This window comes from Psittacula echo (assembly GCF_963264785.1).
Source record: "Psittacula echo genome assembly, chromosome: 2".
Taxonomy (NCBI): domain Eukaryota; kingdom Metazoa; phylum Chordata; class Aves; order Psittaciformes; family Psittacidae; genus Psittacula; species Psittacula echo.
This window is the reverse complement of record NC_137737.1, coordinates 141,431,053-141,456,487: the sequence shown is the minus strand read 5'-3', so window position 1 is coordinate 141,456,487 and position 25,435 is coordinate 141,431,053.

Below are 25,435 nucleotides of genomic sequence, written 5' to 3'. Positions count from 1 at the left end.
AATAGAATATATAGCTGTATAGAATTAATAATTCCTTCCGGGTATGGAGTTTAGAGAATAGTGAATGTGCACTTAAAAGATCTACAGGGGTGAAGAGAGGGTTATTTTTCTGTATGCTAGATTTCTTGAATCAATGAGAAGTGATACAAGAGCTCCCAGGCTTGATCAGGCCACTAGTTCATTTAATTCAGTATGTTGTTCACAACTGCACAGAACTCAAACTACAGCATCTTTCTGAATTTTAAATCTATACATCATATTGCTCTGCATATTCACTTTATATACCATAAATAGCCCAAAGTAATCTCAATGGCTTGGAAAATCTGACCCATACTATTGTCTGCAATAAATCTGATTGTTTACTGGGGCAGCTGCCAATTGCAATCATGACAGAAGAGGCTGAAAATCACTTCGGAGTTTTACTACACATATCACCTGTAGCTTTGTGCTACATGTGAATAAATTTGGAACATTCTGGATCGAGGCCTAAACCCACACCTCCCATTGGCTAGGTCAAAGATTTCATAAGGACTTCTGACTTTACCTTCTTATTTTATCTTACTTTACTCTCCAGAAGCAGATCAGGAATTCTTACTAACGAATGCAGAACTGAATTCTCATTTAAAAAAAAAAAAAACTGGCCACAGTTGTAGTTTTAGGAGAGAAAGGTGGGGAGGCAGATCCAGTGTTCTGCTGGGCTGAAAGTTGGAAGTAAATATTTTATCATCTAGCCTGAATAGAGATAGGAAATAGGAAAAAATCAAGATATAAGCTCTGAAACTAGCAGTGAAATTTCACAGATAAAGCTTAAAAATGACTGAAAGTGATTCTGTGAGAAAGGCCCCATGAGAAGCATTGGTTAAGACCTGTCTAAGGATCAGATAGAACAACTGATGTCTTGTCTTACAGCTAAAGTGAGGTTTTGAAGATTGAAAGCAGCCAGTATAAGAGAATGTTCCTTGAATCCTTGACTTTTTTTTCAATGAAGAAGTATTATGAGTACTGAGCCCATTTCTCATCACTCGCAGTGGGCTTAACTATAGATGTATGATTGGTGATGACAGATCTAAGATGTTAGCAACTTGGTTGGTATTTTATGCACATAATTACAGTGAGGGCAAAGCCAACAATGCCTTGAACACCTTGGCATGCCACTTAGGATGTGTCATGCAAACAGGAAAAATGCACTTGCTTTTCATGTAGTGAACTAGTAGACAGCAATTGTAGCTTTGGGGCCCTTTATTAGAGATGTAGTGCAAACCAGTAAGGTAAATACATGACTAAACTAACATGAAATTAAGACTTTTTTTCATGAGTACAGAGGACACGTATTTCCTATCAGTCATTGCTGTGATCTGAACATTACAGCCAAATGTAAACATGCAGTCAAAATAGTCACATTAGAGAAATGTCAGCATAGCCAACTGTTTGTTTGTGCTTCCACCAACTTGCCAGCTACTCTTCATCTGATGCATTGTACTAGACTTCCCACGCTTTTACAATTCCTTTCTTCCACAGACCCTCCTTTCATACATGTTATTTTTATTTGGAATGGAGGGAATCCCTTGCTCTTTTCCACTCATGCAGCACGTTATATATATATTTATATACCTACTATACACACACACACATATATATAAATACAAGAACAAATGAAGAGCTTTAGTTCTTTTCTTTCTTCTTTGCTTATAGCATCAGGGAATGTGACATTGCCTAAATAACCTTTTATACAGTAAGTGATACAATGATGTGACGCCACAGATGTCAGCTAACAGATGAATTGTGTGCTGTTGACACCTGTTTATTCTTACACATATTTTTGACAGTTTGAAAGGAAAATTTTGGAAGAAAATGATTCAGACAAAATCAAAGGCCAAGCGGAAATGTACTCAAGAAGTGATAGATTCATAGGGAGATAGAGTAAGGTGGGCATCTGGCACCCAGTCAGGGTCAACCCACCACACTTAGTAAGTTCTACAAAGGTAAGCAGACTGATGATAGAAATATTGATTATATTCCAGCTGGTCTTAACGATTTTGTATTTTACTTTATATACGTGGCATCATCCTCACAGTCATGCAAATATGTATATACTTATTAATATAGAATCCCTTAATTACTTTTCAGGTCAGTTGAGCCAGGGGTTTACAACATGCTTTATCTCTCTTGGAAGAATTTGTCTGTCTTCTAGCACTGTAAGCATGTGATCTCATTTCTCTTCTATCTTTTATTTTTCCCTCTGGCTATGCACTGCAGTATGTGTTTCTTGATCTTTCTTTAAGATTTTTGATATCTTAATTTATTGTCATATCCATTAGATTTGGTTCGCTACTTAATTCCCTCTCCCTCCTGTAGTTGGTGAGAATGAGTGTTTCATTTTCTTTTGACAGACCACTTCTCTAAGTAACAGAATATCAATGCTGGAGGAATTGTTAGCTTTAAGCTTTCAAATTTCTGCTAAAGGGACTGATGTGCAGAACACCTGTGAATGTACTCTGAGTAGATTCGGCTTCTATTTTGCTTCCAACTTTTTGGGGTAAAAAATAACATCTATTTTGTTACTGTGTAGAAGTTCAGCATCAGTAAAAGTTTTGCAAGACTATATTTTCTTTGCTTACATTTAATTTTCTTTAACATGCCTCTTTTGTTTCCCTGATCCCCAGGCTGTATTTTCTGTCCCAGACCCTGGTTCCATCATTTATCCGATTTTTTAACTAGTTCAGGATCTTATTTTGACTACCTCATTTAAAATGAGCAGTCATTTCCTTCATGTCGTGGTTTAAGCCCAAGCTGTAAATTAGAACCACGCAGTCTACTTCCCCCCCCCACTCCCCAGAGGGATGGGGAGGAGAATCGAAAGAATGTAACTCCCACGGGTTGAGATAAGAACAGTCCAGTAACTCAGGTATAACACAAATCACTACTGCTACCACCAATAATAATAATGATAAGAGAAATAACAAAGGAAGAAAATATGATACCGCTCGCCGGAAAAGAGCCCGACCGAAAAGAGGAGGTGCCCTTCCGGGTAGCTCCCAGTTACATCCCCTGGCATGACGTGCTGTGGTATGGAATACCTCTTTGGCTAGTTTGGGTCAGGTGTCCTGTCCCTGCTTCCTCCCGGCCCCTCCTCCTCCCTGGCAGAGCATGAGACTCACAAAATCCTTGGTCAGTCTAAACATCAGTGTTATCAGCTCTGTTCCGAGGCTGAAAGTCAAAAACACAGTGCTGCAACAGCTACTAAGAAGGAGAAAAACTGACTGTTACTGCTGAACCCAGGACAGTATCCACCCCTTATTCCATACCATTCACGTCATGCTCAGATCCCACATTTTCCATATACCCTCACTCTCATTTCAGTGCACTGTTATCTTAGTGCACGGACCAATTGCTATAAAGCTACTGAGTCCGTTCGGTTCATGATGTTGGGCTCCATCTCTTGTAACAGTCTTTCAGAGCAGGAGAAGCTGTGTGCAGTGTTGGATCGTTGTCTGCTGATGCTGATCATTCCTTTACTGTAGAACTCATCCGGTTCTATCAAAGTTCATTCTCTGTTGGGATGATGATCGGAGGGAAGTCAGGGCCAGTCGCTGGTGCCCTGCAGACTTCTAGTTGATGGGCTATAGCAGGCAACAGCGTACAATTGAGTTCATTGTGTTTTCTCCTAAAATCAAATCCCCTTGAGGTACGCATCGGACTTCTCCATCTTCCTGCATTACCCACCAAGTATATCCAGGTCCCTGAGCAAAAGCAATCCCACGAGTGGGTTTGCCTTTACCTGAAGCAGGAATAACCCAGACTGTCTTCCCCAGCAAATTCTTCATGTGCACCACAGGAACTTTGTCCCCCTCTACAATATGTAAAAGTTCTGACTGGGCTGGGCCAGCCCTGTTGGCAGATCCTCTGGTGTTGACCAACCAGGTGGCCTTTGGTAAGTGTGTATCCCAATGCTTGAAAGTTCCCCCACCCATTGCTCTCAGTGCAGTTTTTAACAGCCCATTGTACCGTTCGATTTTCCCAGAGGCTGGTGCATGGTAGGGGATGTGATATACCCACTCAATGCCATGCTCTTTGGCCCAAGTGTCTATAAGGTTATTCCGGAAATGAGTCCCATTGTCTGATTCAATTCTTTCTGGGGTGCCATGTCGCCACAAAATCTGGTTCTCAAGGCCCAGGATAGTGTTCCGGGCAGTGGCATGGGGCACAGCGTATGTTTCCAGCCATCCGGTGGTTGCTTCCACCATGGTAAGCACATGGCGCTTGCCTTGGCGGGTTGGTGGGAGTGTGATATAATCAATCTGCCAGGCCTCCCCATATTTGTACTTCAGCCATCGTCCTCCATACCAAAGAGGCTTTAACCGTTTGGCTTGTTTGATTGCAGCACATGTTTCACACTCATGAATAACCTGGGCAATAGTGTCCATTGTTAAGTCCACCCCTCGATCACGGGCCCATCTGTATGTTGCATCTCTGCCCTGATGGCCTGAAGTGTCATGGGCCCACCGAGCCAAAAATAATTCACCTTTATGTTGCCAATCTAAGTCCATCTGAGCCACTTCAATCTTAGCAGCTTTATCCACTTGTTGGTTGTTCTGGTGTTCCTCAGTGGCCCGACTCTTGGGTACATGGGCGTCTACATGGCGTACCTTCACCACCAGGTTCTGCACCCGGGCAGCGATATCTTGCCACAGTGCAGCAGCCCAGATGGGTTTACCTCTGCGTTGCCAGTTGCTCTGCTTCCATTGCTGCAACCACCCCCACAGGGCATTTGCCACCATCCATGAGTCAGTATAGAGATAAAGTACTGGCCACTTTTCTCGTTCAGCAATGTCCAGGGCCAGCTGGATGGCTTTCACCTCGGCAAACTGACTCGATTCACCCTCTCCTTCAGCAGTTTCTGCAACTTGTCGTTGAGGATTCCATACGGCTGCCTTCCATCTCCGATGCTTTCCCACAATACGGCAGGACCCATCAGTAAACAAGGCATACTGCTTTTCACTTTCTGACAGTTTATTATATGGTGGGGCCTCTTCAGCACGCATCACCTCCTCCTCTGGTGACATTCCAAAATCTTTGCCCTCTGGCCAGTCCATGATGACTTCTAGAATGCCTGGACGACTGGGATTTCCTATTCGAGCTCGTTGTGTAATTAGTGCAGCCCATTTACTCCATGTCGCATCGGTTGCATGATGTGTAGAGGAGACCCTGCCTTTGAACATCCAGCCCAGAACGGGCAACCGGGGTGCCAGGAGGAGCTGTGCTTCAGTGCCAATCACCTCCGAAGCAGCTCGAACCCCTTCATAGGCTGCCAGTATCTCTTTCTCAGTTGGGGTATAGCTGGCCTCAGATCCTTTGTATCCCCGACTCCAAAAGCCGAGGGGTCGACCTCGAGTCTCCCCTGGAGCTTTCTGCCAGAGGCTCCAGGTAGGACCATTCTCCCCAGCTGCGGTGTACAGTACATTTTTTACATCTGGCCCATTCCGGACTGGTCCAAGGGCTACTGCATGAACTATCTCACGTTTAATTTGCTCAAAGGCTTGTTGTTGCTCAGGGCCCCATTTAAAATCGTTCTTCTTCCGGGTCACATGATAGAGAGGGCTTACAATCGAACTGTAATTTGGGATGTGCATTCTCCAGAACCCCACAGCACCCAAGAAAGCTTGTGTTTCTTTCTTATTAGTTGGTGGAGACATTGCTGTTATTTTGTTGATCACATCTGTAGGGATCTGGCGACGTCCATCTTGCCATTTGATTCCCAAAAATTGAATCTCCTGTGCAGGTCCCTTGACCTTACTCCGGTTTATGGCAAAACCAGCTTTCAGCAGGATTTGGATTATTTCCCTCCCTTTCTCAAAGACTTCTTCAGCTGTATCACCCCACACAATAATGTCATCAATGTACTGCAGGTGTTCTGGAGCTTGCCCCTGTTCCAGTGCATTCTGGATCAGTCCATGGCAAATGGTAGGGCTGTGTTTCCACCCCTGGGGCAGTCGGTTCCAAGTGTACTGGACGCCCCTCCAAGTAAAAGCAAACTGTGGCCTGCACTCTGCTGCCAAAGGAATTGAGAAGAATGCATTGGCAATATCAATCGTGGCATACCATTTGGCTGCCTTTGACTCCAGTTCATACTGAAGGTCTAGCATGTCCGGTACAGCAGCACTCAATGGTGGTGTGACTTCATTCAGGCCACGATAGTCTACTGTTAGTCTCCACTCTCCGTTAGACTTTCGCACTGGCCATATGGGGCTATTAAAGGGTGAGCGAGTCCTGCTGATCACTCCCTGACTCTCCAGACTACGGATCAGCTTATGGATGGGAATCAGGGAGTCTCGGTTGGTGCGATATTGCCGCCGGTGCACTGTTGCGGTCGCGATTGACACTTGTTGTTCTTCGACCTTCAGCAACCCCACAACAGAAGGATCCTCTGAGAGACCAGGCAAGGTGGACAGCTGCTCATTTTCCTCAGTCTCCAAAGCAGCAATACCAAAAGCCCATCGGTACCCTTTTGGGTCTTTGAAGTACCCTCTCCTGAGGTAATCTATGCCGAGGATGCATGGAGCCTCTGGACCAGTCACAATGGGGTGCTTTTGCCATTTCCTTCCAGTCAGGCTGATCTCAGCCTCCAGTACAGTCAACTCTTGGGATCCTCCTGTCACTCCAGAGATATAGATGGGTTCCACCCCTTGACAGCTTGACGGCATCAGGGTACACTGTGCACCGGTATCTACTAGAGCTTTATACTTCTGTGGGACTGATGTGCCAGGCCATCTGACCCACACAGTCCAGTAAATCCGATTATCCCCTACCTCCACCTGGCTGGAGGCAGGGTCCCTCTAACAGTCATCACAACGTTGGACACCTAAGTCGTATTGAAAGGGATTATTCTTCGTTATCATAGGAGCTGGAGTAAAATCAGCTCTTCCACTCCATCTGGGAACCTGCTCACCAGAGACTGAAGCCGCAGCTCTCATGGGATGATTAGTCTTGACCCTTGTTCCTATTTTCAATTCATGCACCCGTTCCTCCAAAGCTGAAGTAGGTTTTCCATCCCACTTCATCATGTCTTCTCCATGATCCCGCAGGTAAAACCATAGGGTGGCCCGTGGTGTTTGCCTTCTATATCTTCTGTCTCGAACAATAGGACGTCTTTTGTTAACAGCTGAGACGTGTGTTGGTACACGTGAGGAGCTGGATAAATCAGATAGATCGTCCCTCAATTGTTTGACATCCTGGGACAGTTTTTCCACAGCTGAGATGATGGAAGGGGTGAGATTGTCTTCGAACTCTCGGAGTTTATGAATCATTTCATCCACTGTTGGTGCTACTATGTCACCCCAGGTTACTGTTGCCAATGAATGGGCATACGATGACGGTGCATTCCGTGTAAGTTTTCGCCACATGGGTCGTGTACATTCGACTTCATCTGGGTCTATGGGTATATCTCCGTTATTCGGTTTGATGTGATAGATCATCTCTACAATGGCTGATTCCCTCAGAGACTGGATGCCTTTGTCTAAAGTAGTCCACTTGGCCGAACGACTCGTAACATCGTCCTTGTATGGAAATCTTTCTTTCACAGCTGCCAAGAGCCGCCTCCAAAGACTGAGGGACTTTTTCTCTCTTGCAATTGCTTTGTCAATTCCCCCTTCTCTAGCAAGTGATCCCAGCTGCTTGGCTTCCGTACCTCCTAGTTCGTGACCATCGGCCCCATTGTCCCAGCATCGGAGCAACCAGGTGATGATGTGCTCCCCTGGTTGACGGGTAAAATCTTTTCGCATATTCCGTAGCTCGGTTGAGGTCCGAGGTCGAGAAGTCACCTCTTCTTCTTCTTCGTCATGTGATGATGACTCCTGACCAGATGCTGTCCTGAGTGGTGAATACATTGTTTCTTCATCTTGCTTCACCCTTCTTGCCTCTTTTTTGCTTTTTCTCTTGCGTAGAGGGGCAATCGATATTGGTACGAATTGGTCCTCTGGTTTAGCTGCAGTCATCACTGTGGTTTGAGTAGCAACAGTACTTGTCGCTGGGGGTGGTGTAGCTGCTGTGGTTGGAGCTGGGGTAGCTTTGCTGTCTGTTGCAGTCGAAGTTTGAGTAGTGGCTGTACTTGTTGCTGGGGGTGGTGTAGCTGCTGTGGTTGGAGCTGGGGTAGCTGCACTGTCTGTTGCAGTCGAAGTTTGAGTAGTGGCTGTACTTGTCGCTGGGGGTGGTGTAGCTGCTGTGCTCGGAGCTGGAGTAGCTGCGCTGTCTGTTGCTTCGCCCTCAGATCCAGGGACATTTTTTCCCTTTTGAAGGTGCTGGATAGCGTTGAACAAGGCCCGGTAAGCATAGGCCAAGCCCCAGCACGTTGACATGATTTGTCCCTCTCTGGTATGACCAGGATGACAGCACACCTCATTTAAGTGTTTTACTAATTCTTCTGGATTTTGCAGTTGTTCGGTGGTGAAGTTCCAAAACACTGGAGGGGCCCACTGACCTAGATACTTGCCCATACTATCCCACACACCCTGCCACTCATGGCTGTCCAGCCTCGGGGAAAATCTCTCGGTCCCCCTATTTTGTCGTCTAACCCCAGACAAGACCCAAACCCGACTCTGCTTAACTCTTGAGATCAGACGTAATGGTTGTGAACAAAACACACTCTGTATGCGTGCCAACATGGTGACCCCCATCACAATCAGCAAACAGGTCTCAACAATATTAAAAGGCCACTCAAAAATTTCAAAACTCTCAAACGATGCTGTAAACGGTCTGGGAGGGGCACTGGGAGGGTAAAAGAATGTCTCCTTCATAGGTTGACCACCCAGGAAGGAGAAAAAAGATGTATAGTTGCTAAGCATTTGTATTATATACCTCCCAAAGTATAAAGGTGGTGACCACACTGGGAACACAAGCCAGATCAGTTTCATGATCAATCCTTCTATTGTATTACAAGTCATTGCCACAAAATACAACGAGACAACAACCTTAGCCCAAGCCCCACACTTGAAAAACACCAACACAGCAAATACCGGCTCTAAGTAACCTACGGCATATTGAGACTGTGAGATCAAAAACAACAACTTTGAGAGCCAATAAATCAGCATTGTGACGAGTGACTATTAATCTAAAACACTGAATGCTTATCACAAATACGATTAGACACACTCCGGTCAGATCTGTCGTTATCTCAACCCTTCGTGGGTTCGTGCCCCACGTTGGGTGCCAAAAGGAACTGTCGTGGTTTAAACCCCGGCTGTAAATTAGAACCACGCAGTCTACTTCCCCCCCCCCACTCCCCAGAGGGATGGGGAGGAGAATCGAAAGAATGTAACTCCCACGGGTTGAGATAAGAACAGTCCAGTAACTCAGGTATAACACAAATCACTACTGCTGCCACCAATAATAATAATGATAAGAGAAATAACAAAGGAAGAAAATATGATACCGCTCGCCGGAAAAGAGCCCGACCGAAAAGAGGAGGTGCCCTTCCGGGTAGCTCCCAGTTACATCCCCTGGCATGACGTGCTGTGGTATGGAATACCTCTTTGGCTAGTTTGGGTCAGGTGTCCTGTCCCTGCTTCCTCCCGGCCCCTCCTCCTCCCTGGCAGAGCATGAGACTCACAAAATCCTTGGTCAGTCTAAACATCAGTGTTATCAGCTCTGTTCCGAGGCTGAAAGTCAAAAACACAGTGCTGCAACAGCTACTAAGAAGGAGAAAAACTGACTGTTACTGCTGAACCCAGGACACTTCATTATTACCCACTCCCATTGAAATCAATTGGCATCTGACAGGTTATCTTTAGTGCAAAGATAGCAAAAATTGGTTTTCATATATTTGCAGATATATGCATATATATAGGCACATATATACAGGCATATCTGCTGCCTTTTATTAAATAATGCATTTCAGGTTTTTTATTTACCTAAATATCTGTTATTGCATCCATTGAATAGCTTTCCATTCCCAGGTTCACTGACTCTCAGGAGCAATCACCATTATAATTTTCACTGAGGTAAGTTTTTTTATGAGGTGCTGGTGTCTGTTTTTTTGAGACTGTTTTTTTCCCTTTCTGTCTGATTTCCCTTCATAACCATTTTCATCCTGATTTTTCCCCTTGTTTTCACTGGATTTCTTCTTTACGGCATTTAGTTAGTTGTGTAAGGTGACATGGGACAGTGAAACCCTGATTTATCTCACTGAATTTTAAGCATCCCGTTTATGGTTCCAAATTCAGGAATTTATGACAAATCAAGAAAAACCTTCAGTGACCCAGGTTTTCTAATATTTCAATAGTCTCTTGAACATGATTATTCCTCTGTACTTTCTATAAAAACTCATAAATAAGGTGCTTTAATTTTTGATGTTGTAGGTGGGGTGAATCTAAATGCTGTTTCAAGATTTTGTATGTCAGGTGAATGATCCTGTTGCTGGAGAAGTTATATCAATTGATAGTAATTTTTGTTTCTAACCTGGGTTTTCTTGACTTTGATTTCTAGCAACTGGATTTTGTTCCTTCTTTGCATATAGGTAAAATATAATGGAATTACTAAGCAAATTAACCAGTCTTCAGATAATACTTGTATCTGTCTCGAACACCTTTTATTTTCTATTATCCTTTCTGCATTGCTGATGCCTTAATAGAAAACAATCTTCCAGCAATGGCTTCAACAGTGCCATGTATGCTGCAGAAATTTAGCATAAGTACCCTCACCTTCTCAGCTGTTTTGTCTTTGTATGTCCAACAGTTGCATTAGGTCTCTCAGGTACTAGGGACATAGATCCTTCAGAACTCCCATTTCTTTTTCTTTTCCTTTTTTAATTTTTCCCAAATGCTGCATCTGCCCATGCAAGAGAATGTCCAGTCTTTGCTTGTGGATGTTTGATTTTGCATTGGTTATTCTAAGATTAAGTTACATTCTGTACATGTGGGTCCCCTTGTGCAGAAGGACCAGATTGCTCTGCAGAGCTATTCTCGTTTTGTAAAAGTCTCTCGAGTTAAGGCAGTTTACCATTTCTGTTGGTAGTGCATGTCCATTTTAAGAAAACACAACATTTGAATCCCAAGCCATACCTTGAATCTGCTTGGGCACTACAGACTACAGTCTATAGGATTGAGCCCTAAGAAGTAAGCCCCTTAGTAGCAATGCCACACCTTTAGAAAGCCATTCACTAGTTGAGTTTAGTAACAATAGAAAAGTGACACAAAGTACAGTGTACATCATGTCAAACAAGTATTCTGTAATTGTAACAATCCACATTTCAGAATCCCTTCCTACCCACAACATAGTATTCCAGGGCAAATTATGCACATATATTTCAGTATTGATCTATATCCTTGTTTATACCACCAGAAATTCCATCATGACACTTCTTTCTTTATAAATTATGCCGGTCCAAATGTTACTTTCTAGCTCCAGGGCTCTGATGCAGCTGATGCTGTCTCACTTATACCATTAAGTCTTTTTGCTGGACATTTCTGTCATCTGAAAACCATATATACTTTTTTGAGAATATATTTTTATCCTTTAAGTGATTCAGTGAACCAACATACTTTCTTATCCTCCTGGTAACTACACGTTAACCTTTGCTGTACTGCAGGAATGAAAAACAAGTGGTTTATACATTGCTTATACATTAAATCAATACACCTAATCATAGAATCATAGAATCATAGAATAGTTAGGGTTGGAAACGACCTTAAGATCATCAAGTTCCAACCCCCCTGCCATGGGCAGGGACACCCCACACTAAACCATGCCACCCAAGGCCTCATCCAACCTGGCCTTGAACACTGCCAGGGATGGAGCATTCACAACTTCCTTGGGCAACCCATTCCAGTACCTCACCACTCTCACAGTAAAGAGCTCCTTCCTTATATCCAATCTAAACTTCCTCTGTTTAAGCTTTGTACTGCATGTTAACCTTCTAGCTAACTTGTTCACTATTACAGGAGATAGATACTTAGACACCTGCCTTTAACAGGCTAGCAGTTTTCATAAGAGTCATATCACAGTTTCATTTCTGCAGGTAGACATTGATCATATTATATCTTATCACAATTGGTAGCTTTCCAGTCTTCCCTACAGCTAAAGCATGGTAGATACATAAAAGCACCCACTCATTAGCTTCCAAAAATCTTATCTATGCAACACAAATGTGTAGGTCAATATATAGTATTTGGGTTAATCATTTTCAGCTGTCTGAATTCCTTGAAGCTATTATCTTGCATCACCAACAGAACAAACAACAGTTCTAACCAAAGCCTCCCTGCTCCCTTTTGCAGCTGCCAAGTCAGGGTTTCAGCTGTTCCTGGGAAAGGCCCAGTTTGGTGAAGCCCAGATGGGTGACTTTGACTCAGCATTCCTGAAGAAGAAAATGTTGTTGAGGTGCAAGTGAATTCCATAACCAAAAGCCATGTGAAAGAAGGAAACAAAAAAACCAGGATGGAAGCCATTACTGAGTTAGTATTAGCAGGCCAGAAACTCAGGAAAAAGAAGTGAGGAAAAGGCATAAAATCATGAGAGAAAAAAAAAAAAAGAAAGCAGAGTTGGAGGATTAGCTCAGGTTTTGAAGATCAGCCAATTCCAGTGAGTGATGGAAGCCAACACTTCCCTGTTGACTCATAAGCCATCAGTCACCAGCAAACATTTCTCAAGTGCCTTTTTCAGGGTGTTGAAGAAATTGATGCCTAGCTTTATTTTAGTCTTCCCTTTCTACTGTGTAAATAACTGATATATACTCATAAATAGTGTATGAACTTGCCTTCAGAAACTCTGCATGTTCTAAAAGACACCCAAATCAAATTGTTTGAATATTATGCTTATGTCTTGAAGGTAGGCAATAACATATATCTCAGCTTTATCTGTATTGTGTTTCTTAGAAGCATACACAGGCCATGGTCTTTATGGATTATTTTTTCATTTGTAATTCAGCTATGTGAATTGTTGCACAGTGGTAGAGATAAGATGAGGTGATGAAAAGCAGTGATCCAGATGACACTTAGATGCACCTATTCCATCAAATTGTTTTCCTATCTGTTTTCTGTCATGCCCTTGAAAGGGTTTCAATAGTACCAGTCTGGGAAAATCTGGAAAAAGAAACAACCCAGCTCTTGTTAGAGAGGAAAGAATTCTTTGAACATGGACTTCCCAATCATGCCACCGGATAATTTGTTAGCTTTATTTATTAATTCAAAAGGATTGTTATCATCACCTCTATTGCTAATAAATGTAGAACTTATGTGTGTGCATGTGTACGTACGTGTGTGTGTGCGTGCATGTGTAATTGTACAGGTAGTTGTGATAGAAATCCTTACACTGCTTGAGTCGTTTGTCATACACAGAATATGTTTCTACACACACTGAAGCATCTTACAATTTCCAGTGGGAAAAAGCAGTCTCTCAAATAAACACTAAAAGCCAAATGCTAGGATTATCACTTGTCCTCTTTTTGTGATTGTAATGTAATCAACATTCTACATTATATTTACATTTCAAAGAATCGAGGAGCCCTATTCAGCAGCTGTGCAATCACTCTCCAATTACCACTCACATTTTGATACTCCTGGTGGGCCATGTTTTATATTTCTGTTCTATATTAGAATAAACCAGTTTCATTTAGAGGCCAGTAATTATGCAAGTGAATGGCATTTTTATTGGCAGATTGGAGAAAAAGTTTTTACACTCATTCCTAAAATTATGATAGCCAGTTCAGTGCAAACTGTTCTACCAACAAAGGAATCTAATAACAGAGCTACTGTCATGATTGGTTTTGGCTTAGAATTAAGCCACTGCTAATAGCAGTATAATGTATATAACATCATTTAGCAGTTCTCTTAATGTGGCTGTGGTGTTCATATCTGTTCAAAATAAACTATGCAATACCATTATTTTTTCATCCAAAGGAGTAGGCCAGACTCTTCCACTTTTATTGTGTCTACTTCTCCAAATAACAAGCAACTTTGCCTCTGGAAATGAACAGATTGATTGTGCATTATCCAGGAAAGTTTCCTTCTAAAAATCTGTTTCTGCAGGCAAGTGCTATCATAGAATCATAGAATCATAGAATCATAGAATAGTTAGGGTTGGAAAGGACCTTAAGATCATCTAGTTCCAACCCCCCTGCCATGGGCAGGAACATCTCACACTAAACCATGCCACCCAAGGCCTCATCCAACCTGGCCTTGAACACTGCCAGGGACAAAGCATTCACAACCTCCCTGGGCAACCCATTCCAGTGCCTCACCACCCTCTCAGTAAAGAATTTCTTCCTTAGATCCAATCTAAACTTCCCCTGTTTAAGTCTGAATCCGTTACCCCTTGTCCTGTCACTACAGTCCCTGATGAAGAGTCCCTCCCCAGCATCCTTGTAGGCCCCCTTCAGATACTGGAAGGCTGCTAGGAGGTCTCCACGCAGCCTTCTCTTCTCCAGGCTGAATAGCCCCAGCTTGCTCAGCATGTCTCCATACGGGAGGTGCTCCAGTCCCCTGATCATCCTCGTGGCCCTCCTCTGGACTTGTTTCAACAGTTCCATGTCCTTTTTATGTTGAGGACACCAGAACTGCACACAATACTCCAAGTGAGGTCTCCCGAGAGCAGAGTAGAGGGGCAGGATCACCTCCTTCGACCTGCTGGTCACGCTCCTTTTGATGCAGCCCAGGATACAGTTGGCTTTCTGGGCTGCGAACGCACACTGATGGCTCATGTTCATTTTCTCATCGACCAACACCCCCAAGTCCTTCTCTGCAGGGCTGCTCTGAATCTCTTCTCTGCCCAACCTGTAGCTGTGCCTGGGATTGCTCCAACCCAGGTGTAGGACCTTGCACTTGGCATGGTTAAACTTCATAAGGTTGGCATCAGCCCACCTCACAAGTATGTCGAAGTCCCTCTGGATGGCATCATAGGATGCCATAGGATCATCATAGGATTAGGCGATCAAGTTCTTGAGTGAATTACAACTGTGGGAAGTTTAGGTCTATATTTAGAAAGAATACAATCTGAAGAGGGTGGTTTTCATTGTGCATTGGTTTGGAGAATAAATAATAGTCTTGATGACCTACAGTACTCAACAGAAACGGTGACCCCTGCCGGCTGCGAGAGACTGTGAGAATACCCCACTCAGCAAACGCTACTCAGGTCCCAGGCACTTAAGGTATGCATTTATAGTAGGGAAGAAGTTGTGTATAAGAGTAAAGACCAATGAAGAATACTAAATACAGAATTATTGAGAGGCAGAATTTAGACTAAGAGGTTATGATATATTTAATAAAGGCCACTGCAGACCTGTTTTTATCTTAAGCAATCCAAAATATTTTTTATTACCTCAGGGTTCAGACACTGGGAGAAAGAATCCCACCTCTGTTTTAACAATGTGAACTAAGGAAAGCATCAGTGTGTCCATGGTTCACTCATGTTCTAATTCCAGAAGTACTGTAGAAAGCTTTTAATAAAAAGCTTATTCTCGATGTCCCTTATGTTGAACTCTTGGAACAGAATTCCTCTAGGCAGCCTTCTATGTAATATAACAGTGAATTTACTTACTATCTTTTACGGGATGGGTTTCATATTTATTTATTTATTGGTGTAATGAGATTTATTTTGTCTCCTTCATATGTGAAGATACTTCAATAGAAGGGCCACATTTTGATTTATCCTGGGGCTCTGACAGAAAACCCTGTCTGGGAACTGCTAGGCAACCTAATGCAATTTCAAAACCCAGCATATCTGAAGGTGAACATATGTGGTTCAGAAAGACAAAGCAAACACTGCTTGAAATGAAATAGCAGCAGAGAGGCAATGTTTTGGATTTTCTGAGAAATATTAGCATTCCAGGTGGCATATAAATTGTATATTCCATACACCATTTAAGAAATATAAAGATTTCTTTCTTAGAGAAATATCACGTCTGGGTATCAGCATTTGTGCTGCTTTCAAATTTATTTTGCTTGGATTGTTAAGAAGTGTCTATCCAGCTCCTTTGGATCTATTTTGAAACTTAAGTCTTAGGTTTTGAACCTCTGTACAAGTTGTATGTGACTTAAACCTATTTTTTATCATGTTCACTAATTGTACCCTTAGCATGGCTGCATTATGGAGGATCACAGATTCCACTTCTAAAGTTTGCTGTCAGATGGACTGCACTGTGGAGTCCATGAAATAAGCTATATGAGAAAGGAAACTCACATTAGGTTCTTATTTCTGTCTTAAACCTGCATATAAAACAATTAGTTTCTCTATTCACCAAACTTTTTCCCTTATAGGCACAGAATTCTAAAATATAAGTGATTAACAATTTTTTTTTTCACTTCCAAGTAATCTGATTAGTATAAACTCTGACCAATAAGTTAGACATGTTTTAATATGTCAATTCTATATACTAGCTCTTTGTATTCTTTGATATGAAGCTTCTCGGTGTTGTGGTTTTACCCTGCTCTTTCATGGACACCCCCTTGTCGTGGGGAAAGAGCTTGCGTGCCCTTGTGAGGTTGGGAGCTACGCTGGTGGTGGCATATGCCTCCGGTAGGGTCTCCCATGCCAGACAGGTCTCAACTGAAGGGTCAGACAAAGTGTGTCCCTGGGCAGGATGGGCTCACTAGCCTTCTGGCAACCATCCTAGGAGAACGACAACTCTAACTTCAAACCCGGGCAGGTGAAGCTCGTTTAGCTCTGTAAGGCCATCCATCTAAGAGAAGGGTACTCTAACCAAACCTACGACCTGAGGACTTTGCTGTCACTGTCCAAGCTTGCTAGGCCCTGGCAGATGAACCTCAGGTGTAAAGGGTGGGGCCAGTTAAGCACATGCTGTGCCTCACCTAAAAAATCCACTGCGCAGGCCCGAAGGGTTTGCCCACACTTGCAAAGCCCTGTAGTGACAGGCGAGGGATGAAACGGCAGATGATAAGTGCACTGGAAGTTGCAGACCCAACCCTGCATGCAGGCAGTTCAGGACATTGGTCGCTCCATAACGCCGTTGTCTCCTTTGAGAGCACATGCAGAATTAGTCTCGAGGAGAAAAGACAATGTAGAAAGAATCGCGCCCCTCCTATACCACCCAAGGAGAGCTTTCACTGTGCTTTTTGCAACCAGATTTCCCTATCCCACATTGGCCATTTTAGTCATCAGTGCGCTTGTAGTAAGCGTGGGTAAAGCCCTTCCCAAATCTTCATTCGCGAAGTCAAGCCATGATGATGGCTTTACCCTCTCAGCTGCTGAGCCCCACAGAGCTGCTCACTCGCTCCCCCCCTGTGGGATGGGGAAGAGAATCAGATGAGTAAAAGTGGAAAACTCATGGCTTGAGATAAAGACAGTTTAACGGGCAAAGCAAAAGTCACGTGCTCAAACAAAGCAAACAAGGAATTCATTCATCACTTCTCATGGTCAGGCAGGTGTTTAGCCATCTCCAGGAAAGCCAGGCTCTATCATATGTAATGGTTACCTGGAAAGACAAACAGCATCACTGTGAACAACCTCCCTTCCTTCTTATTCCCCCACCTTTGTGTGCTGAGAATGATGCTATATTGCATGGGATATCCCTGTGGTCAGCTGGGGTCAGCTCTCTTGGCTGTGTCCTCTTCTTGTGCACCCCCAGACTGCTCACTGGTGGAGTGGTGTGAGGAGCAGAAAAGGTCTTGACTGTGTAAGCACTGCTTAGCAGTAATGAAAACCTTCCTGTGTTATCAACACTGTTTTCAGCACAAACCCAAAACATAGCCCATACTAGCTACTGTGAAGAAAATTAACCCAACCAAAACCAGCACAAACAGATTTACCATTTTTTCTTTTATTGTAGCTAAAATAATTGAAATCACAGAAAATTTTGATTTTCCATAGAATGTATTGGAGTAGTCAGTCAGCTGATCGGAGCTAGCCCAGCTAGAGCCGGAGCCGACACGCTTCAGTGACCGCGAGGTTCAGCAGAGATTAGGAAAATCAGAGGGGATAGCACAGAGACATCGCGATTCCCGACATCTCCCGATCCCCGAAGCCCCAGCAGCCCTTGCGAGAGAGCGGCTGACGTGGCAGGGGGTGTTCCCGCGGTAACAGCGACAGCACCCCTGCCCCTTGCCTTGAAAGAGCCTCTGAGAGGGCAGCGACCAGGGCGCAGGGAGGGACAAGCAGGCCGTGTTGTGAACCCTGTTGCTGCTGTCCCAGACTGCTGATCAATATGGTCGCCTCCAGAAGGAGAGCTTGCAGTAAGGAGACTGTAGCAACTCAGACAGAGACCCTGCCCCAAACCGTGGCTGTTCAGGTCTCTGGCTGCAGGGAGTGCCAGAGCCTGCTGCTGCCAAGGGAGGGAGGCCAGCATTCCACCTGCGTGAGGTGTGAGCAGGTAGAAGATCTGCTTAGATTGGTGGCAGAACTTAAAGAGGAGGTCGAGACACTGAGGACCATCAGGGAGTGTGAAAGGGAGATTGACTGGTGGAGTAACTCCCTGGTGTGCCAGTTGGAACGGTTCCAGGGAGATACCCCCCAAAAGGGGATGGACCCCCTGTCCTCTCAGACAGAGGGGGATGGCCCAAGACGGCCCCTGCCCTGTAGCTGTCGCGCAGAGGTAGGGGACCAAAAAGACGATGAGGGTTGGAAGCAAGTCCCAGTTTGGAGTCGTGGGCAACCCTCCTCCCTTCCTGCCCTGCTTCCCCAGGTGCCCCTCTGTAATAGGTTTGAGGCTCTGGATCTTGATGGAGAGGTAGGTGAGGATGTGGTGCAAGGCCAGACTACAAGGTCACATAGGAAAAGGCGGTCGACTTCGCACCTCAAGACTGCCTCTGATAAGAAAGAAAGAAAAGTCATTGTCGTAGGCGATTCCCTTCTGAGAGGAACAGAGGGCCCGATATGCAGAGTTGACCCTCATCATAGGGAAGTGTGTAGTCTGCCTGGAGCCCGGATCAGGGATATCACCAAGGAGCTCCCCAGCCTGGTGCACCCGACAGACTACTACCCGCTGCTGGTCTTCCAGACAGGTGGGGGGGAAGCTGCTTTCCGCAGTCTGAGGGGGATGAAGAAAGACTACAGGGCCTTGGGGCGGATGGTGAAAGAGTCTGGGGCTCAAGTGATCTTCTCCTCACTTCTTCCATCTTCCGGTGACGATGTGGGACTGAATGGGAAAATTCAGTCCGTAAACAATTGGCTACAAGACTGGTGCTTTAGGCAGGGCTTTGGGTTCTTTGATAACAGCTGGTTTTATAAGGCTCCAGTCCGGACGATGGCACGTGGGAAAGGTTTAACTCACAGAGGCAAAAGGATGCTGGGGCATGAATTAGCAGGGCTCATTTGGAGAGCTTTAAACTAGATTCGAAGGGGGATGGGGTTGTAGCTGGGCTTGCCCCAGTGGGGCAGCACTCTAGAATTGATGAAGAGTGGGAGGCCTCCTATAATCCTAGGGTGAAATAGGTGAGCTCAGCTCCCTCCTTGAAATGCCTGTACACCAATGCATGCAGCATGGGAAATAAGCAGGAGGAGTTACAGACCTGTGTTAAGTCAGGAGATTATGATCTGGTGGCAATTACAGAGACGTGGTGGGACAGCTCACATGACTGGAATATAGTCATGGAGGGCTATGTCCTTTTCAAGAAAGACAGGCCAGCCAGGCGGGGTGGTGGGGTTGCTCTTTATGTGCGAGAGCAGCTACAATGTACAGAGTTCTGTCCAGGGACAGGGGACGAGCGAGTTGAGAGTCTGTGGGTGAGAATTAAGGGGCGGGCAGGCTGGCAGGGGTGATACTGTTGTGGGTGTCTGTTACAGGCCACCAGATGAGGGTGAGGAAGTTGACGAGGCCTTCTACAGGCAGCTGAGAGCGGCCTCACAGTCTCAGGCCGTGGTCGTCGTGGGGGATTTTAACTTCCCTGATGTTTGCTGGAAGGACTACTCAGCAACCCAGCCACAGTCCAGGAGGTTCCTCCAGTGTATGGATGATAACTTCCTCATGCAAATGGTGGATGAGCCAACCAGGAGAGGAGCGCTGCTGGATCTCATCCTCACTAACAAGGAGGGTCTGGTCGAAGCAGTAAAGGTTGAGGGCTGCCTTGGTTGCAGCGACCACGAGATGGTGGAATTCAGGATCTTGTGTGGTAGGACCAGTAGAATAGCAAGTAGAATTGCAACCCTGGACTTTAGCAGGGCAAACTTTGGCCTTTTCAAGCAATTGCTAGGGGAAATCCCATGGGCAAGGCTGCTTGAAGGTAAAGGGGCCCAAGATAGTTGGTTGACATTCAAGAACTGCTTATTCTGAGATCAAGAGCAGAGCATCCCGACACGTAGGAAGTCAAGGAAGAGGGCCAGGAGACCTGCGTGGCTGAATAAGGAACTGCTGGGTATGCTCAAGTGGAAGAGCAGAGTTTATAGGTCATGGAAGGAGGGGCTGGCCACTCGGGAGGAATATAAGGCTGCTGCTAGAGGATGTAGGAAGGCAGCTAGGATGGCTAAGGCCTCCTTAGAATTAAATCTGGCAAGAGGGGTCAAGGACAACAGAAAGAGCTTTTTCAAATACATGGCTGATAAAACTAACACCAGAGGCAAGGTTGGCCCACTGGTGAATGGGATGGGTGCCCTGGTGACAGAAGATACTGAGATGGCAGAGTTATTGAATGCCTTCTTTGTCTCAGTCTACTCTGCCGGAGGCAGTCCTGAAGAGCCCTGTACTCCTGAGACCTCAGATGAAGTCAGGTCACTGGAGCGGTTTGCCTTAGTCGATGAGGAATGGGTTAGGGACCAGTTGAGCAATCTGGACATCCATAAATCCATGGGTCCAGATGGGATGCACCCGCGGGTGCTGAGGGAACTGGCGGAAGTCATTGCTAGACCACTCTCCATCATCTTTACCAAGTCTTGGGAAACGGGAGAGGTGCCTGAGGACTGGAGGAAAGCAAATGTCACTCCAGTCTTCAAAAAGGGCAAGAAGGAGGACCCGGGTAACTATAGACCGGTCAGCCTCACCTCCATCCCTGGGAAACTGATGGAACACCTTATCCTTGATGCCATCTTAAGGCATGTCAAGGATAAGAGGGTTATGAGGGGCAGTCAACATGGCTTTACCAAGGGGAAGTCATGCTTGACCAACCTCATAGCCTTTTATGAGGAAATAACATTGTGGATGGATGATGGCAGAGCGGTGGATGTGGTCTACCTTGACTTCAGCAAAGCATTTGACACAGTCTCCCACAGCATCCTCATAGCTAAACTGAGGAAGTGTGGTCTGGATGATCAGGTAGTGAGATGGACTGCAAACTGGCTGAAGGACAGAAGCCAGAGAGTTGTAGTCTATGGGGCGGAGTCCAGTTGGAGGCCTGTATCTAGTGGAGTGCCTCAAGGGTCAGTACTGGGACCAGTATTATTTAATATATTCATCAATGATTTAGATGAGGGAATTGAGTGTACTATCAGCAAGTTTGCTGATGACACTAAGCTGGGAGGAGTGGCTGACACGCCAGAAGGCTGTGCTGCCATCCAGCGAGACCTGGACAGGCTGGAGAGTTGGGCAGGGAATAACTTGATGAAATATAACAAGGGAAAGTGTAGAGTCCTGCATCTGGGCAGGAACAACCCCAGGTTCCAATATAGGTTGGGGAACGACCTGTTAGAGAGTAGTGTAGGGGAGAGGGACCTGGGGGTCCTAGTGGATGGCAGGATGACCATGAGCCAACACTGTGCCCTTGTGGCCAAGAAGGCCAATGGCATCCTGGGGTGTATTAGAAGGGGGGTGGTCAGTAGGTCGAGAGAGGTCCTCCTCCCCCTCTACTCTGCCCTGGTGAGACCGCACCTGGAATATTGTGTCCAGTTCTGGGCCCCTCAGTTCAAGAAGGACAGGGACCTGCTGGAGAGAGTCCAGTGCAGGTCAACTAAGATGATTAAGGGAGTGGAGCATCTCCCTTATGAGGAAAGGCTGAGGGAGCTGGGTCTTTACAGTTTGGAGAAGAGGAGACTGAGGGGTAACCTTATTAGTGTATATATAAAGGGGGAGTGTCATGAGGATGGAGCCAGGCTCTTCTCGGTGGCAAACAATGATAGGACAAGGGGTAATGGGTACAAACTGGAACACAAGAGGTTCCACTTAAACTTGAGAAGAAACTTCTTCTCAGTGAGGGTGACAGAACATTGGAACAGGCTGCCCAGGGAGGTTGTGGAGTCTCCTTCTCTGGAGACATTCAAAACCCGTCTGGACACATTCCTGTGTAACCTTATCTAGGTATTCCTGCTCCGGCAGGGGAATTGGACTAGATGATCTTTTGAGGTCCCTTCCAATCTCTAACATACTGTGATACTGTGATATGATGGGAAATAACTTGTAAATAAACTACTATAACTTTGCTGCATAAAGTATTAAAAAATCTCTGCCCAGGTTGTTTCATCTGTGTTTATTCTTTGAGTATGTTTTCAGGACAGACTTTTATGCCAGAAAAATCATGATGAAAAGTCTGATGTCAGCTGCAGTCATGCCAAGGAAAACTGAAAAAAATCCCACTTACTTAATTTAATCCTGTAATATCCTTAACTTTATTAATATTGCTCCTGGAGAGCTGCAGAACTACTTCATTGTATCATAACATCCTGTTCCTAGAGACAGCTATGGGTTTGAAGCTTTGCAGAGGAGCATTTGTGCAAAGTTATCTCAGATTGTTCTTAATGTTGTAGTTAAAATTTTGGGGTTAAAATGTGTTCCTCACAAAAAGCCCCAAAACAACACCCACCACGTATTTCTTACTATGATGGAACCTCCTTGTAGCAGACAAGGAAAAGATTGGAGTAGTTAATCCACACGTTGTTGAAAGGAATTTAGGAGGGACTGAATTAGCATTCCAATTTCCCAATCTCAGTATCAAGGTCACAAAAGCAAATTGTCTAAACGATATAATAGTTCCTCATATTCATGTTGTCATTATCTATTCATACCCTGCTCTCATAGAACATGTCAAAACAAAGTAAGGTTCTTTTTTAAAACTTTGATAGCTATAACACAAAGTAACTTAAAAGCAAAGAACAGGAAAATGCAGATTCGCAAAGGAAATAAAAATGTTCACCCTTTTGCCTGAATTGCTTTGTCATAGTGAATGACATTCTTTGTCCCCTCTAACATCAGATAAATATTGATGAGTGAGTCATCTTCTAGCTTCTTAAGAGTGGTAAATATTTCCATTGATTGGTATTAAAAATGTATATATGGCAGACAACAAGGGTTTGTGGGTTTTCTTTCTGTCTTATGTGTAATATGTTCCTCATGAGGTTTATGCTGCCTGGTAAAAATAGGTTTACCTATTTTACGTAGAGAATTTTCATGCAGAGACTTCAAATTTCAGAATCAAGAAATAATACTGTCTTCTGTAGCATTCTTGTACCTGTTTATAGATTTTTCTCTTACAGCATCACTGGGGGTTTTTAGCTTGAAATATCTGATAAATATCTGATAAATTTTAATTGAAATTTTTATTTTGATCTCATTGAATTCTGAGTAAAAATATTGTCCTAGTGATGAATTTAATAAACATGATCTTGGCAATTTGTCAATGCAAAATACTTTTCCTTCTTGTAATTAGTCATCCTCTGATTGAAAGGATCTGCAATGACATGTGATCTGTATTTCGTTACCCCTGATGCTGTCTAGAGCCAAGTTTGTAAAATATTGAGGGACGTCTTAGTCTTTTTGGAAAATGTCTTCAGAAACAAAAGAATTAATATTAAAATGTATCAAGTTAGAATATGACACCTCTGAAATAATGCGCATTAAATGTTTAAGAGAATGGAGCCATTCTTTTCATCTTAAAATTACTGTCACCATGTGATTTTTGGAGGGCGAATCATTCGACCTCTTCTGTCACACGTACTTTGGTTGGTATAATTATATTTCACTCTTACAAGGTTCTACATTAGTAAGCCTCTGTTTATTTTACATAGTGGTGATCCTAAGAAGAGTAAACTGCTCACTGAGAAATGTTGTCCCTCCTTTTAAGTAGGTCATTAGGAATAAAATCCTGATAATCTGGCTCATCTCACCTCTTGCTGCTTCAAAGTATATGTGTTTCATTGCAACCAAAGAAATGATATTGTATAATTCAGTTAAATGAAACAGAGACATTTATTAAGAAATTGAACAGGTGACTGAAATTGTTTTTTGAATTAAAAAAAAAAAAATAGACACAAGAAAATTCCTATTTTCCTGCTGTGTTTTATCCTTCTAAATTATCAGCTGGTTAGGCTGATGGAAGCAACTCTGATACCATGTTGGAATGGGTAGGTGGCTGGGTGGGTGGGTGAGAAACTGTCTTGTAATAAATACAATTTTCTTTAGCTTTGATACTCATATGTGGCAACAAAAATCTGATTTCACAGGAAGTCACCAGAAGACACTCAGATTCCTATGAGTTACTGCAGGGGCGGATGACAAATCTTTAAAACCAGGCAGGAGGCAAACCAAAACTTTCAAAGAGCTGTGCTAGTTCCATTGGGAAGCTCTGCCATCTTGTGTCCAATAAGAAGATAAACCTGGTTTCCCCAGGGGATGAGAAGTGTAGGACTTTGTTAGTTCTCCTTACTTTTTCTAAAATAAGTGCAGGAGTAAAATTGTGCCAAAGCATATGTTGCAAAAAGTGAGGGACAATAATTACTTCTTAGATATATGAAGCAGAAGGCAAGCTATTAGGGAGAAAAGGTGAAGGAAACATTTTTTAAGAGAAAAAGAGCAACCAAAAGCTTTTATCCACTGTCGTGGTTTAAGCCCAGGCCGTAAATTAGAACCACGCAGTCTACTTCCCCCCCGACCCCCCCAGAGGGATGGGGAGGAGTATCAAAAGAATGTAACTCCCACGGGTTGAGATAAAAACAGTCCAGTAACTAAGGTATAACACAAATCACTACTGCTGCCACCAATAATAATAATGATAAGAGAAATAACAAGGGAAGAGAATACGATACCGCCCGCTGGAAAAGAGCCCGACTGAAAAGAGGACGTGCCCTTCTGGGTAGCTCCCAGTTACATCCCCCGGCATGACGTGCTGTGGTATGGAATACCTCTTTGGCTAGTTTGGGTCAGGTGTCCTGTCCCTGCTTCCTCCCGGCCCCTCCTCCTCCTTGGCAGAGCATGAGACTCACAAAGTCCTTGATCAGGGTAAACATTCTGACCAGCAACTGAAAACATTGGCTTTATCAGTATTATTCCCAGGCCGAAAGTCAAAACCACAGCACTGCACCAGCTACTAAGAAGGAGAAAAACTGACTGCTGCTGCTGAACCCAGGACATCCACACAAACAGATCTGACATGGAGAAAGCAAACATCAAGCTTATTCAAGTTTGAGAATAGTTGCAAATATGCTGTAAAATTAGAAAAAGGAGAGCTGACATATTAGGAAAGCCTCTGAAGCAAGGACAGAAACAGCATCTTTGGAAGAGTGTGAGATTAGTCATAAAAAGTTTTGGGGAAAATCATAATGAGCCATAGAAGAATTTTGAAATTCAGCTGGAAAGACTGTC